Genomic DNA, 15,505 nt, shown 5'->3' on the forward strand with positions numbered 1-15,505 from the left:
CGGTCGCCACTCGACAGCGGTGTTCCGTCCTTTTAAAATGTCTGTCGATCTCGTTAACCCGCTCGGCCGGCGAGCGCAACTCGAACGAATCTTACGCGAATCGAAGCGAACTCGCTGTTGATGTTTCCAGTTTCTTACCCGGTTTCCGCTTTTCTCGCGAAGCTGTAACGCGTAAGAACGCGGCAATGAACAGAGAGAAACGCGACGACGTACGATCGCCGAGTGAAGATCGCCGAGTGAAAGATGACGATCGATGTTTCGGTGGAAAAGCATTGCGACGAGCGGAGGAGTTTCGTCGTGGACGCACGGCTCGCTACACAAATATCGTATATAGTTGTATGCAATCGGAAACAGGGATAATGCTCGAGCCAAAGACTGAATTATTAACGATTTAGCTGTGTATCGCCGGAAGAGAAGGGTTCTCGGTGATCGTAAGAATATCTAACCTCGACGTGGCTGCTTCTATTATTCAGCGGCTGTCATCCCCGTGTCGGGGTGAAACGCGCTACAAGAAAGCTTGAAAGCCCGATCGTATCGCTTATTTCCGATCGCTCGGCCGTCTCTTCTATTCGCGCTGCCTATCCGTCGCTTCGTTTTTTCTCTGTCTTATATCGCCGTGGCAACTAAATGATTGCGGATTTTGCCGATACCGTCTAATGACAAAAGCCAATATCTCGTCACCGCGCGGAGAACAGATTTCCACTTTCGCGCGCCTGCGATGCAACGGAGGCAACGGACGATGACTCGCGCGTCGCTAGGAAACAAGCAAACCGTGTGAGGTTAATACGACGAAAAATACCTAGAGAGATTGGTTGTCAGCGACGGTGGAGACGTAACTGCTTGAACAGGGCCGTTGTCTCTCGGTCGGGACCTTAAATCGTACCCTTTTCCAGCTACACGCTGTTTACTTTTCGTCTGGTCGCCGGTTCCTCGGCCAGCCCTACGCTTACAGGTACAATTACCAGGGATAAGTCGTAGACGTTGGTCTGCAAGCGATCGATAGAAGAGCGGATCGAGGGTCGAAAGCAGCTGACGCGTCGCGTCGTTGAAAAAAGTCGCGCGACTAGGCTCGATATCGAAGGAATTTCGAGATTTCCAGCGACTTTTCATCGACTCGCAAGAAGCACGCACGTCGAAATGGCCATTGATATTTAGTCGTGGCACGGTGCGCGTAAGAGGATTAAGGGTGGTCACGGCGCTGTATCGGACAGCAGCAGCCACGTCCTCGGTGGGACGTGGTGATCCCATCACACGCGACCCAAACCTCGAGACGAAACCTCGAACGTCAAGCGAATATCGTTGCAAATAGCCGAAAGATTCTGTATCGTGCTGTACTCTGAATTTCATTACAGTCAGATCACTGAATCTCGTTCGAAAGGCTGGAAAACGACTACGTATTTATCGTATAATCGTAGCGAGCAGCTGGCGACACTCGTCGAACGGTTTCACCGATAACCGAAAAATCAAAAGTGCAGAGGAAAATGATCGTCGGCTAGGAGATTAAAATAGCAAGCACGCGATTCGAACGGAACGTTTATCTATTTCTGAAACAGGGCCGTGTTTCAGAACCGCCGTTTGCATAGTCGATTTCCACCGTCGTGAAAATAGATCCACGGCAAACCGATCCGCTAGACACAATTCTATACTATATTGATAAATCACCGGCCGTTATGTCGTTATCGTAATAGCGAACATTGTATTCCGAAAGCTAGTAACCGTTCGGTTTCTATTAGAAAGAAGCTCGATGTATCGCGTTGCGTAACCGATATCCAGCGGCCAGAAAGTCGAATTCGATGGAAAATAAAAAGATGGAAAATGAAGAAATTCGCGACGTAGTAACCGGTGTCGCGGCACACGAGCACGGAACTTTCCAACGGCTTCGCGACACAAAGCGCTATATCTTCAAAGCGTAAGGCCGACGCGCCTAACGTAGCATCGATATTTCTATGGTTCTTCCGCCGAATGTTTGGAAGAATGCACGCGCGGCAACCGCCGCGGTACATCTAATAAACGCGTGTGTAGTAGGGATATCGAAGGGCAACTAAGAAAAGAATCCGCTTGGTTTCGAACGAAGAGTCATTCTGCCTCGAGCCGCGAAAGGTTCAGTATCATAGCGACGCGAACACAAGCCGAGATACGCGATTATAAACTCTCTATGGTTAATCGTAAGTGTGAATCGTATGAATTGTTGACTCGTTGATTGTTATAAGTAATAAACTTTTCGTCGAACATCAGAGTATTCCTTCTGCACCTATCACGACATACCACCTCACCGGGATTAGACGATCGGTAGGATCGTTTGGTGTTTTGCCGCGGTATTGCACACGCGTTCTTCAGCTTCGTTGAATCTGTCTGCTGGTATCGGCGTCGCTAACGGAGACACGGGGTGTTAAGGGTTGAGGGCCTACTGGCCTGAACCCCTCCTCCAATCGATAATATACGATCCTGCATGATTCTGCTTCGCGTATCACAATGGCCCTCTGGGCAACCTATTCTACGACCTAGCAACCTCTAGTCTCGTATGTAGCGCCGATCTACCGGTCTCCGAGCTTGCGGTAGATAATGAGTGATTAGGTGATTAGTTGTCCAATATTCGATCCATCCTACTCTGCGAACCTATCTTCCTCTCGCTCGTCCTTGTTTCTCTATGATCTTTGAATGGTTGCGGCGGTGCCGTTTCGGCTCGGCTTTTCGCTCGCCCGTCGAACGTTCGTTTCGTGGAACAAATGAAAAAAAATAGAACGTTCTAAAATTAAAGCGAAACGATAGTCGGGTTTGTTAAGATTCGCGGCAACCGGAGCACGTCGTCGCGAGATTCGCTTCGATCAAAGGCGAACTCGCGGCTACCTTCGCCCTTGCCTGGTATCGAGCGCGCGGCAAAATCGAATAATATTCGTTTCGGCTTGATATCGATCTGTAGAACCGAGGGGTTGCGCGTCCGCTCTTGTCCGAAAAACTGTCGTCGGACCGGTGTCCCTTCCACCGTGCACGCCAAGCCTGGCCCCCTTTATAAATATAACAATAATTAAATACGAGGGTCGCGGCACGACAGAGGCGACAGCGATAGGACAAAGAGGAGATGATCGTGAGAGAAGATGGCACGTAACAGCGCTGTGCCGATCCACGCGAGAATGGCATCCTAAATATCGGGCGAAAGAGAATTGGTCGGGAAAACGCGTTCGAAAGTATTTGTTTACCGCGCGATCGTCGTTTTATAGAGTCGAGTTACGCTTGACGCGAGCAATTTTATTGAAAATTCGAACGTTCGTAACTGTTATCCATCGTTTTATCAGCTTTGTAGCGGCATATGCTTCTTAGGACGTTTCGATACGAAGATGCCTCACATAGTTGTTTCGCCACAGACAATTAACACTTGATGTAATAAACAAACTCTGGACAAAGCAATTTCGCTGCTATGTGCAACCTACAACCGGCGACAAGTTCAAACCTTTCGGTACCCTTCGACCGGTATAAATAGACGATCAAGTTCTGTAGAAGTCAGTCAATATCAGTATCGAGTCATCGAGTCAGTCAGTCGAGCGAATAAGTATAACGAATCAGTACCGCGGTATCATTACGCGAGCAACGCTTGCGATTAACTTTGTATTCTACATTTTAAAATATCCGCAAATATAGTTGGTTAAATTAACTCTCGTCCTTATGAATTTAACCAACAACGCGTCTCAGCGTCCATCACAGGTTGTCCGAAAAGTTGCTTTCGTTTTATAAGAAGGAAGACTAGAGGCACGATATCTTTTCTTTTACTTTATTGAATTAGGTTCGATCCGTTTAATTCTATTGCTAGAAAATCGACGATACATAAATGGAGAAAATGATATAAAACAAAAGCTCCCGCGCGTTTATTAATTCACTCACGAAACTAAAGAAACTTTTGACACAACCTAATACACACGCTACGTAATTCTGTTACTCCGGGAAGCCAGAACCACGTAGAATTTCCACGTCAAGCTATTCGTAATCAACGAAGAAGGCTAAACACGGAGTTTCGCTTTCGAAGACGCCGAGGAGGGGGAAAAAAAAAATAGGCCGAGTCGGATTAGATGAAATGAAATTAAATTGCACGGAGTTAATAAACTAGATTAAATTAGATTAAAGCGAGTCGAATCGGAGGAAGGAGGGGGGGACACGAACGAGGCAGAGAAGAGGAGCGATCGTCGAAGGTGAAGAAGAATGGAGAGCGTAACGTCGATAATGAGAGAAAAGCGAGGAGAAATGTGGGCGAGTGAGTTAATTCGCGAAAGCGGCGAGACGAATTAAACGCGTGCGAGTTAACGCACGACGGAATCGTCGTTCGGGTCGACTCGGTCGGACGGATAGTTGAGCCGGTCGTAACCATTTAAATGCTCGCGGCTGGATAAATTGTTGTATTAGTCACGGCAAGTTTATATCAATATTCCTGGACGTTTGTACCGGCCGATGGCGAATTTACTTCGTTGCCGAGTCATCCACGGGCTACCGTCCGCTTATTATCGTCTGACCGTAGCCGTTTAAACTGTGCTGCGTTGCGCGCACGTTTGCTCGAGGCGAAAGCCTGGAAGAATAACGCGATGGAAACGTGATCGCGATCGTAAAACGGTGGAAAGCGGCGGATGATCGAGCAGAAGGACGCGGATAATCGGTGCGTTTAATCGCGTCACTGCGACAAATCGAGATCGCGTCAGAATCGGAATTGCCACACGTCACGAGAGAACGCACAGCTACGACGCGTGTGCGAACTCGAGTGCGTGCGTATGGGTGTGCGGCGCGCGTTACAGCCGTCTGACGTAATATTTTTATGATCGTTGGCTGCAATTTATCGGTGACAACATTTGCTATTTCGGTCGTCGGCTTTGTATATGCAACGGCCGTTACATCGCGAGCTATGGATATCGAGTAACGTCTTCGTTCGCCGATTTTACGATCGATTTCTCATCGATGCCGAGAATATGCAGATTCTTTCGCCGAAATTGCAACGCACGATCGACTCCGCGACTTACCTGTAGGCGCGTTACGCGATTTCGAGCGTCGTCGATACCGTTGATAGCAGACGTCGCGTTTTCTCCATGACAGGTACATCGCTCTGCTGCAGGTCCATTCGCAGCACGACGCCTTTTCTCGATCACCTGTTCGAACGTGAAACGACCAATCGTTAGTTTTCGTCTACGATAGTTCGCCTTGTTTGGAAAATCGAGCGACGCGAGTTAACGACAGGGTTAAATATAGGAGGGATGAAAGTGAAAAAGCAAGGGTAGCGAGCGCGAAACGCGAATTCAATAACGGCTTTTACGACGGTCGAAGAGAAAGAAGCTGGCTCATAGAGCCGGCGGATGCAATTTCCATCCTTGAATTTTCTCGCATATATTAACCCGGAGAAGGGTCGACCGATCGACGAAGAACGTGAGAATAGAAACGGCTAACTGGAAGGCGCGTTATCGCCGCGTTAACGACGCTCTTAAAGAAGCAGAAGCTGCAACCAACCCTTTTCCATTGTCCGCTGTTTCGCAGATGTCCGATCGTACGGACGCTGAGTAGTCGAAGAAACGCCGGTTGCTCTCTGATCGATCGATTTCCAGCGAGATACAAATATTTGCTGGATAATCTATAGCGATCGCGATCTCGAGAAAGAATCGAGAGAAACGGGCCAGAAGGAACGGAGGACGTTGAGGTTCGAGTTGGCAAGATTTTAGGCTGCAAAGAGAAATCGAAGGGAAGAAAGGAGAAGGAAAGACGGGAGGCAGGAGTTAGCGGAAAGAAAGAAGGAGGTACGGGTAGCAATGGTTACAGCAGAATAAACTCCTCAATAATGAGTTCCGCGAGTGAATTCCCTCGGCACGGAGAGGCTCGAGATAATAAAACAGAGCGACTGGGACGCAACCGAGCGACGGTGGTAGTAACGGTAGTTGCGATAGTATTGGTGGACGAGGGATGGCGAGGGTGCGGGGGTTGCACACCGGCAAGAGTAATAGTAAGAGGCAATAAAATATAATGAAATAACATCCAATCCAGGAGAGATATTGTGAAAATATTATTACTAACTTATTACTTGCTGGGCACGGTGCACCACGCTCTCTACGTTTTTCTCCTTTTTCTCCCCTTTTTTCTCTCCTTTTTTCTCCGCTCGGGTCCTCCCGCTTCGTCGGCCCCTTGCGTACGCATATCCTCTCTTTCCCTCTCTATTTTTCCCCTTTCGCTCTCTTCACCTTGCCGACCGGTTCGTTCTACCCTTCGACCGGCTTTCCTCCTACCGCAGTCTAGATGAAAATTTCCATTGAACGTGGCGGATATCTACACGTACCGCGAAATTTCATACGGCATTATCCTGCCCAATGTTTCTCGGTATTTGCCAGGCGTAAGGGAAACGCGAGGAAAAGCGGCGCGTAATTGCGACCACGCGACCCAACCATCGATCCAAAATAGTCACGCGTGTTCGATGGTTGTGTGGTCGGACGGATGAACAGCCGAAAGAGCGAACGATGGCGATCGACTCGACCGGAGTATTTGAAATGCAAAGTACACGCTAAGCGGATTATCTGACAGGAAAGATCGGCCGACCGGCGGAGGAAAAAACGTGATTACGAAGCGAGATATCTAGGGAGATCGCAGTCGGTGACGACAGACGGTTATATAAAAGATAGAGAAACGTGTACGCGCACGTATACGACGTACCGTGGCGTATCGTAGCGTGTCGTGGCCGTGGCGCACCATGGCGCACCGTAGCGTACCGCGGTAGGCGGTGGTACCGGTATTCGACCAACAGCAACACCAACGAATTGGCGTAAAGGAAGAGCGTATTAGCGGCTAGCGAAAGAGGAAGAGGCGATCGTGAGCGGAAGGGAGATGCGAGCCCGTAACAATCCTATCTGACGGTGTAAATCTCCGGCCGTTGTAACGAAGCGGCAAATCGAAACTAAACGGTAGACCATGAATGGGAAATCAGAAAATAACGTTACGGCGCGCGAGGCCGCGCACTTCCGCCAGGGACAGCTCGTGCACGGGGGGAATGTGCTCGCGAACCGCTCCACCAAGTACTTACATACGCGTTCCACGATGTCGCTCGTGCCTACTGTGTACTATGCGAACCTTCGTCCTACCTTTTCTCTCTCTCTCTTTACTCTCTTTCATCTTCCGCTTCGACGCTTTTCCCCAAAATCTATCGTCGAACGTGTACCCTGAACGTTCGCCGTCTCGTCTTTATTTCGATAATTTGTATGTTCCGTGGCGGAAAATAGCCGCGTGATATAGAAAAGTAGAGGTTTGATCGAACGTAGCGTTAGATAGAAGAGAGGCCGGATCGAAGGAAGAAGAAGAGATGGTTTCGGGAAATTTCGATGCGAGCTACAACGATGGCCATTATTCGCGTTAGCGGTTTACGTTGGCGGTAATTTGCAAGAGTAGAACGATTTGCCGGGACAGCTCCGCTTATATAAATAATATATCGTTATGCGAAAGAGCGCATAAGCGAGCAGCGTGAAGAAGAGAGGAGAGGAGGAGAGATGGGGTTCGTCCGTGTCCGATGCACGTGTCTTTGCAGCGAGTTACGTAAGTGCATCCCGTACACTCTACACGATAACCGATATATACGTAGATGAATACGAGTAGAACGTACACAACTTGGAAGGAAATCGGCACACGATAGCGGTCTCATGATGCAGCCTGTACGAATAGTAAGTATTATAATGTCTTTATCGTTATGGCTGGTATTCCATGCGACGTACGAATTAAATAAGATGGTCTCGTGACGTTTGCCTTCCGTTGTTAAGTAAATCGACGTACGAATCGTTGCGAAAGAGTAATATCTTTATCCGTGGAATGGCGTTTAAACGAAATAAAATTCGCGCGAGGACATTGCATATCCGTTATTAGGAAAATCGGCGCGCGACATTCTCACAATATACATACAATATAACACAGACATAAGAATAGGTTCTATCGACGTAACTACCATTCCTTCGAGCGCATAAATTAACTCTCCTTTTTACGAGGCTACGTTTCCGTCATTAACTCGCCGTTACGCCGCGTTTTGCCATCTTACGCATCGCTTCCAGTATCAATCAAAATTTACATTCCTAAATGTTCGTTGGAAAATGTTCAAGACGCCAATACGAAATTGTAAAGGTGTGTGCGTGCGTGTGAGTGTCGGTAGCTGCGCGTACGTTAGCGCGTGGGTGGGATGTTTCCAACGCACGACGCATCGCCCGTAATTCTTTCACTTCCGCGTATCGCGCTCCTTTCTGCTTATTCGTTTACGCTCTAAGTAAACGATACGCGTCGCCGATTCTCGATCGTCGCTGGACAAACGCGTTTCCAAGTTCCGCCTTATTTTCTATTTCAATCGGCGATCTCGTTGCGCGATTTCGTTTCGCCAACGATCCGTATCGTCCAACATCGATCCCGCAACGGAAACTCTGCATATTTGCAATGGTACGCGGCGAATGTTAGCACGCATAATGCCTTTTAATTCTCACGTGTCTGAAAACGTGATCGCTTGGATTCTCTTTCTGCCGATACGTCGCGGCAGTTACGTTCCCGGTTCTGTCTCCTTTCTCCCTTGTTCCGTCTTTCTGTCCGTTATGGTTTGTCTCCTCAGCTTCGACGCGATTCTCTTTCGATTCGACAGCCAACGTTTAAATTGTAAATGTATCGTTATCCCGTTGGTGGTTGGGCGGAGGTTGGCGCGCGAAAGGAATCGACTGTTAAGCGTAGGCTCGACTATCGCGTGCAAATACGTGCAACTATTTTTCCGCAGGTGGACGAACGTATGAATAAAATACAGTTCCCAGCCGAAGATTTGCCGAGTCGCCGAGTCGTTCTTCGTCGCATTTGCATCCGCATTACGAGACCGTGTATACCGCCGACTTGCGTAATATTATAATCAGCCTCGTGAAAATAAATAACTACGGCGTCTACATGATCACCTCTCTTCGCCCCTCTCACTCTTTTTACCTATTCGCTAGATAACTATCTTTCCGTTTCCTGTTGACGGGTCGCGGTAACTATGCGTATATATCCATGTACATCGTGCCACTGCTACGAGGAACAAAGAATCGAGCAAACGATCCCTAGCCTTTTCCCTAAGACGATCAATCGTTCGTGCGTTTGCGATTTCCGAAAATCCACCTGTTCAAAAATAATTATCCATTCTACGATTGGATTATCTCAGCACGATTTCCGATTTCATTCCACCGACAGGTAACGTCCGTTCGTTCCATTTTTCCTCGTTTGCAGTTTCCTGGTCGACGTTTCTCTATCAAGTTGCAAGGTTCTCGCGAGGACTGTGAACGTGCGTCGAAAAAGTTGGCGACGGATCGTCTAGCGCTACTCGGTTACGCGATTCCGAAGAAGAAGTTTCACGCGCGGCAGCAAAAGTGTCGAAGAATCGGACGATGTTACGGAGAGCGTATATCCTGCGTTTCAGCATTCTAGGCGAGAATTAACGCAAATTATTCGTGCGCGGACGAGCTCGGAAGTCGTAAAAACTGAGAACAGCGATACGGTTCGCGCCCTCGTTCCCGAAAACAAAGTGATCGAGTTCGCGGTCCGACTGGCTGCCAAGCTACTTCCAAGACGTTACACATCGGGAAACCGTTGCGTCGCATCGCGTTGCATTACGTTGCGTAAGGCGTGCGTTTAGAGTACTCGCCGTTCGACTACCGATTTCAGTCCTTTCCATCCGATTCTCCACGGTTCTCTCTTTCTCCTACCCGATACCTGTCTATTCCGTGTTCTTGCACGCACGGTTTCTCGCGCAGAGAAACAGAAAGAGAGAGAAAGAGAAAGAGAGAGAGAGAGAGAAAGAGAGGATCGGCAGGTAGGTACGTACGAACGCGCAAATGACAAAACACGTATTACGTGTAACTGGAGTCCGTGCTAGAGATCAATACACATAATAGAGGGTATCTATAGCGCGCGCAACCCGTGCTCATTTACTTAATTGTGTTCTATTCGGTATAACCGAGGTATGGTGTGCGACTCGTGTAGGTACGCGGCTGCCTACACCCCTCTTACCGTGCCTCGCCGCTTTGGCCACCCTTCGGAGCATTGCTCTCCCCCGCCCCGCCTTGTCCCACCTCGTCCCCCGGACGCCCACCCTCCTCTACCCACGCTTCCCTCTCGTCACCACCCCCCCGCCTCGTACTCCTGGTGGTGCTGCTGCTGCTGCTGCTCCTCCTCCTCCTCCTCCTCCACCTCTTCCTCTTCCTCCTGTTCCCTGCTACCCTAGTCCCACCCGTTGCCCCCTCGCTACCACCCCTGATGTCCATAGGGCCGAGTGTGCGTAATATTCAGACGTATAACGTATAACGTACCGGGGCCACGTAGGTACATTGGCATCAATTTATGGGGTGGGAGGGTGCAGCAGATATATACGATCCGATAGGGTTGAATATCTCGTGCTTTTGTGCCCATCTACACCTCCTCGTTTCCATCTCTGCTCGTCTTTCTCTCAACGAGCCTCCGCCACTCTCGCTTCGTTTCGCCTCGCCTCGCCTCGTCTCGTCTCATCTCGTCACCCCCTTCCCGGCCCTTTCTCCCATTATCTTCTTGCGTATGCTTTCTCTTCCGCGTTTCTCTCCTCCTCTCTTCCCTTCCGTTCTCGTCTTCTTCTGTCTCGCGTTATACCGCTCTCTTCTCTTCTTCAGCGTGCGCCTCGTATCGTTTCGCATCTGGCCGTTCGCCGCGAACCATCTCAAAGAGTGCTTCGACCTCGACCGCGACGCGACGCCAATCCCTCGATCGTTCGATCGAGTCGAGGATCTCTTCGAGCCGAGCGGAAACCTTGCGTTCCGTTGTTACGCGACAAAGGAAATCCTACAACAGGATGGATGGATGTGATCGCGGTGAAATTTCTTTGGGGGAAGGCTGACTCGTATCGTACCGCTACCCTACCGTACCACGATAGGAGGGCAGAGTAGAATTCAAAGAAGAACGCGCGGCCGAAGGCTTCGGATGGCGCGAATAATTCGCGAACGAGCGTAATTCGGCGTAACGAGCCGAAATTCGAGCGTACGACGACCAATGCTAATAAGCGCGCGTGATATCGCAAGAATTTTCGAGCGAGAAAATCCGAAAGCGATCCGCGGGTCAGCCGGCCGACAACTGCGACGAACGACCAACAACAAAATGTCGACCGCAATTATGCTGTAATTAACTTGGAAACGTACACATACAGGCGCGCGTACGGGCGCACGCACAATCCCCTCAGCTACGTCGTGGACAGAGCCGCGGAAACGTGTAACCCGTTGGAGAGCGAGCACGAGCGCGCGGCTGCTCGCTCACACCGACAACAAAAACACACCAACGCCCGGGCAAACGCACACATACCGCCGGCACCGGACGGTGCGGCGTGCTTCACAGGTGGTTGGGGATTTTTGTATTTAGCGGTTGGCACCGTCCGGCGTTCACGCGTTTACACGCGCCGCCTGGCTGCATTATGCATGTTTGCGGTAGCAGAAGAGAATTTAAACCAACTATCTCCGATCTATCCTCTACCGGCTGCTTTTCTCTCCCTCTAATTCCCATTTTCTCGCCACTCTCCTTCCATCCAATCGCCATCTTCCCTGCTCTTATCTTCGTTCGCCGCTATTCCGTTCGCGCGAGCACCAAACGTCTTTGCCACTCTTGGCCATCGAAGAGCAATTCGTTGCATGCTAAACCTCGGTGGAACCGTCTACGCGAAAAGAACACGTTCGCGGCCTGAACAAGAACAAGTTTCACCTTGAACAACATTTATGCGACAAGAAGAAGCGGTGCGTAAAGGAAAAAGGAAGGCGATTTTCACGACAAGAGCATCGATCGGCTGCGGAATAAACATTTAAGCTGCGAAAGATAACGAGAATAACATCGTCTCTGCGTGAAATTACAATTTAAATTAGTATTATTATGACTTGGGCATTGTCACGTAATTACATTATTATTATACGTTTTAATACTTTATTAAATATTTATTGCTTTGTTATTGCATCAAATACGGTATTAACGACCCCCCGGAGACTCACATTTCACCGGATTTCATCGAACGCGGACGTCCTGGCAGGCGATCGCGACCAATGCAGGGCAACTTTCGAAGAGAATAGCACCAAGACGTTTCTCTGCTTTCTCTGCTCTTTCTCCTTTCTCGGTTTTGCGGATTAGACGGAAGAAGGTGAAGGAGAAGAGGGGGGCGGTGCAAGGCCGAACGAGAAAGCGATAAACGAAGGGGTAGCGCAGCGTGGTCGACGATCGAGCGAGTGAACGATCGGCATTCTAACACGATGTGGCATACACACGTCGCAGAGCTGTGTGTTACGCGGATGTACGTCAAATCAAAATGCACAATCCCGGCGAATCATTTCGAATATTTCATAATGGGCGCGAAATATCATTACCTGCCGCCTGTGCGACACCCTCCGCCACTCGAGCCCACCCCACACCCCACGTGTCTCCATCCCTGGTGAATTCGCCGCCGGTGACTCCCCGCATCGCGAATATTACCCGCACAGACAGAAGCAGCGACGAACGAAAAGAGAGAGAGAGAGAGAGAGAGCCGTGAACAGCAACGAGAACCGACCCGCAGAGATGGATGGAAACACGAGGAAGCCTAGAGAAGGAAAGAGACGAATAACCGACCGGTAGATTCGTGTCGCGCGTGTACGTATAGCGAAAAACACATTGGCGAGCTTGCACACGGACGTGTGCGAACACGGTGTACGACGGGCTATGCAACCGGGACTAAATTACGTTCCCCGTAACGCGTTTAGCCGCGAATCGCATTGCGAGCGATCCGTATAACCCGAATATCGGCCGCACGCCAGAGATAGGACAGGACCGTCCGACCAACCGACCGACCGACCGAGGGATTCGTCCAGGAACGATCATTACACCCATCGATGAGAGACTTCGCACTCCATTTTCAACATCGATCTTGCCCTCCCGAGTTCCATCCTATCGAACGTTCGACAAATATTCTTTCGTGCGCAATCGGCAAACTGCGTTTTAACCTCAACGACTGCTGAAAAATATCGCTTTCCGGCGTTTCCTGCCGCTTCTCGATTAGCACTTTTCGTGTTTGCTTGGTTTTCTCGATTCTGAAATTCTGGCACGGTCGATACGCCGGTATACGGGCAGGGTCACCGTCGATCGACGTTCATCGAAGATAGGTCCATGGAACGAACAACGAGACTCATCCTAGAGACCTCGCCAGTCCACTACGACTAGGCTTCGTTCTCTGTGCGAAATATTGGCCACTAGCTGGCCACGGTTAGCAACCGTATCGAAGAGGGAAACGCTGGAGTAGCAACGTCATCGACGGTAGGAGAAGGCCAGCAGTCCAAGCAGCAGCCAGACAACGGACAGGAGCTACGGGCAACTAGGTAGGCCGCTGGACAGGCTGGCAGTCAGGCAAGCGGTAGCAGCAGCAAGGGTGGTAGTAGTAACAGCAACAGCAACATCAGCAGCCTGTAGTTAGTAGCTAGCTGGTAGTAGCTAGACAGCAGTCAAGCACTAGTAACAGTGGCTAGCTCCTCGTCGTTCTCCATTTGCCTTCCCCTATGTCCCCCGACCTATCTAGCCAGCTGTCTAGCTATCTTTCTCGGTTCCTCTCTGGCCCTCGTTTCCTCCCTTCCTTCGTCCCTCTTCATCGACCTTCTCCACCATCGTCGTTGAAATCACCACCACCATCGTCGGTACCATCAGCAGCAGCACCGTATACACGGTACACTCTGGTACTACTCTGGAATCGCATCGCGGCCACTCCAGTTGCATTGCGGCCAACACCGATCCGCACACAACACAGGGTCCGGCTCGTCGACACATGTACCGGAGAAATACGTACGGCGCACGCATATCCATCCAGCCGGAGCAACTCGCCGAACGATGCGTACATACACGCGCATACGCGAGAGCACAGCGGCCTAGCGTTGCCCTCTGCCTCCGGCCAGAGATATCGTTAGCATGCCTTGCTAATCACGGACTCGATAATAATACCGTGATTGATAGGACGAACCCCGTCCCTTCTCTTCGTTCGCCTCCACCTCCACCTCCACCTCCATCTCTACCTTCTCGTACAACCTCCTACAACCTCCCACCCCCACCCCCGCCACCTCTACCCCTCGGACCCTCTAGCGAATCCCTACCTCTTCCTCTTCCTCTTCCTCTTCCTCTACCTCTACCTCTACCTATACCTCTGCTTCTGCCTCTGCCTCTGCCTCTGCCTCTGCCTCTGCCTGTGCCTGTACCTCTGCCTCTGCCTCTACCGCCACCGCCACCGCCACCGCCTCCGCATCCATCTCTGCCAGTGCCTCCTCGAAACCTGGAACGTTCCACCCCTCGAGAGTGCGGCCATTGCGCCCCTCTGACTTTCTCTTGTCCATTCTTCCCCCTCCCCCTCCTGCCCGCCGCCATGCCCTTTCTAACCTCCTTTCGTCTCTTTCGCGATACGTTCCTTTCTCGCGGTTTTTCGCGCTCGCCTTCTTCTCGCGCAGCACCAACGAATCACTCTCGCCTCTTCTTGAAATTCGGTTCGCCCTTTGCCAGCAGAAAGCGTCAATGGGACCAACATTTTTCGCGTCTCGTCTCTCGAGCGCGCCGCATTCTTTTTCCCGGTCGTCAACGAGGCGACTGCGATAAACTTGCCTTCCTTCCGCGTCGTCGCTGTCGTAACTCACGATCGACGTTTCGTTTGTTTCGAACGGAGTCGATTACGATGGCGAAACCGCGGTGAAGCAGAGCTAAAGCGAACCGGAGCGTGTCGCTTTATTTATGTATCTTCTATCGCCTCTCGCAACCAACCAACGAGCGAGCAACAATTAACGCGCAGCGCGATCGTCTAAAGAAAAGAAGACATATATATATATGGAATATATATATATATATGTTGTAACCGAGAAGATGATAAATGCGAAAAAAAGCGACGCCACTTATCCTCTTGGCTGTTACCATTGAAAGGAATCGCAGCCAGAACACGAAATAATGAAGACGCAACATTCGACTGGCTGCCATTTCGCGTTGCATCTAGCAACTGTTCAAGCTCGCTGGCGCATGTGGAAATCCGTGTGTTTGTGTGTGTGTGTGTGTGCGTGTGTGTGTACCGCGCGAAGGAAAGTTGAGCCGAGAGTCAAGATAGGAAAGCCGGGACTGGGCGCATGCACGCGTTTTATATGGGTCGTGCTATCTCTCTTTCTCCCGTTTCCTCTGGAAGCCGGGTGCACGGAATTTGCGTGTGTCCGAGAGTGCGCGCAAGTACGAAACACCTATGCTGGCTATGATACCATTAGCATCAGTGATTAATGTATGCCGCAGCCTGTTCCACGGCAATGCGCGAGGTTCCTGTATACTCCGTGATTGACTCGTAGCCGCGGGAACGGCCGACACTGAAAGAAAACACCGAGGCCGAGATCGACCGGCACAACTTACTTCTTCCTGCCTCTGCTCGATCCACGACAAATTAATCCATCGGCCACGCGTATAAAACGCTGCATGCAAAGCGTAGCCAGCTTCTCGCCGAGCCATTTTATTCGAAGATTTTTCGTCA

The 15,505-nt window shown here is 50.3% G+C and overlaps 1 protein-coding gene across 1 annotated transcript in view; it reads right to left on the reverse strand.

Annotated features, from left to right (window-relative positions):
* The window catches only part of LOC126922250 (protein bric-a-brac 1-like), a 221,443-nt gene that overhangs the window by 175,045 nt on the left and 30,893 nt on the right, over positions 1-15,505 (reverse strand). Inside the window, exon 3 of the mRNA XM_050734698.1 lies at positions 4,998-5,123. The gene's annotated coding sequence lies outside the window, so the exon portion shown is untranslated. The remainder of the gene's footprint in view (positions 1-4,997; positions 5,124-15,505) is intronic.

Source organism: Bombus affinis, chromosome 1 (assembly GCF_024516045.1).
Source record: "Bombus affinis isolate iyBomAffi1 chromosome 1, iyBomAffi1.2, whole genome shotgun sequence".
Taxonomy (NCBI): Eukaryota; Metazoa; Arthropoda; class Insecta; order Hymenoptera; family Apidae; genus Bombus; species Bombus affinis.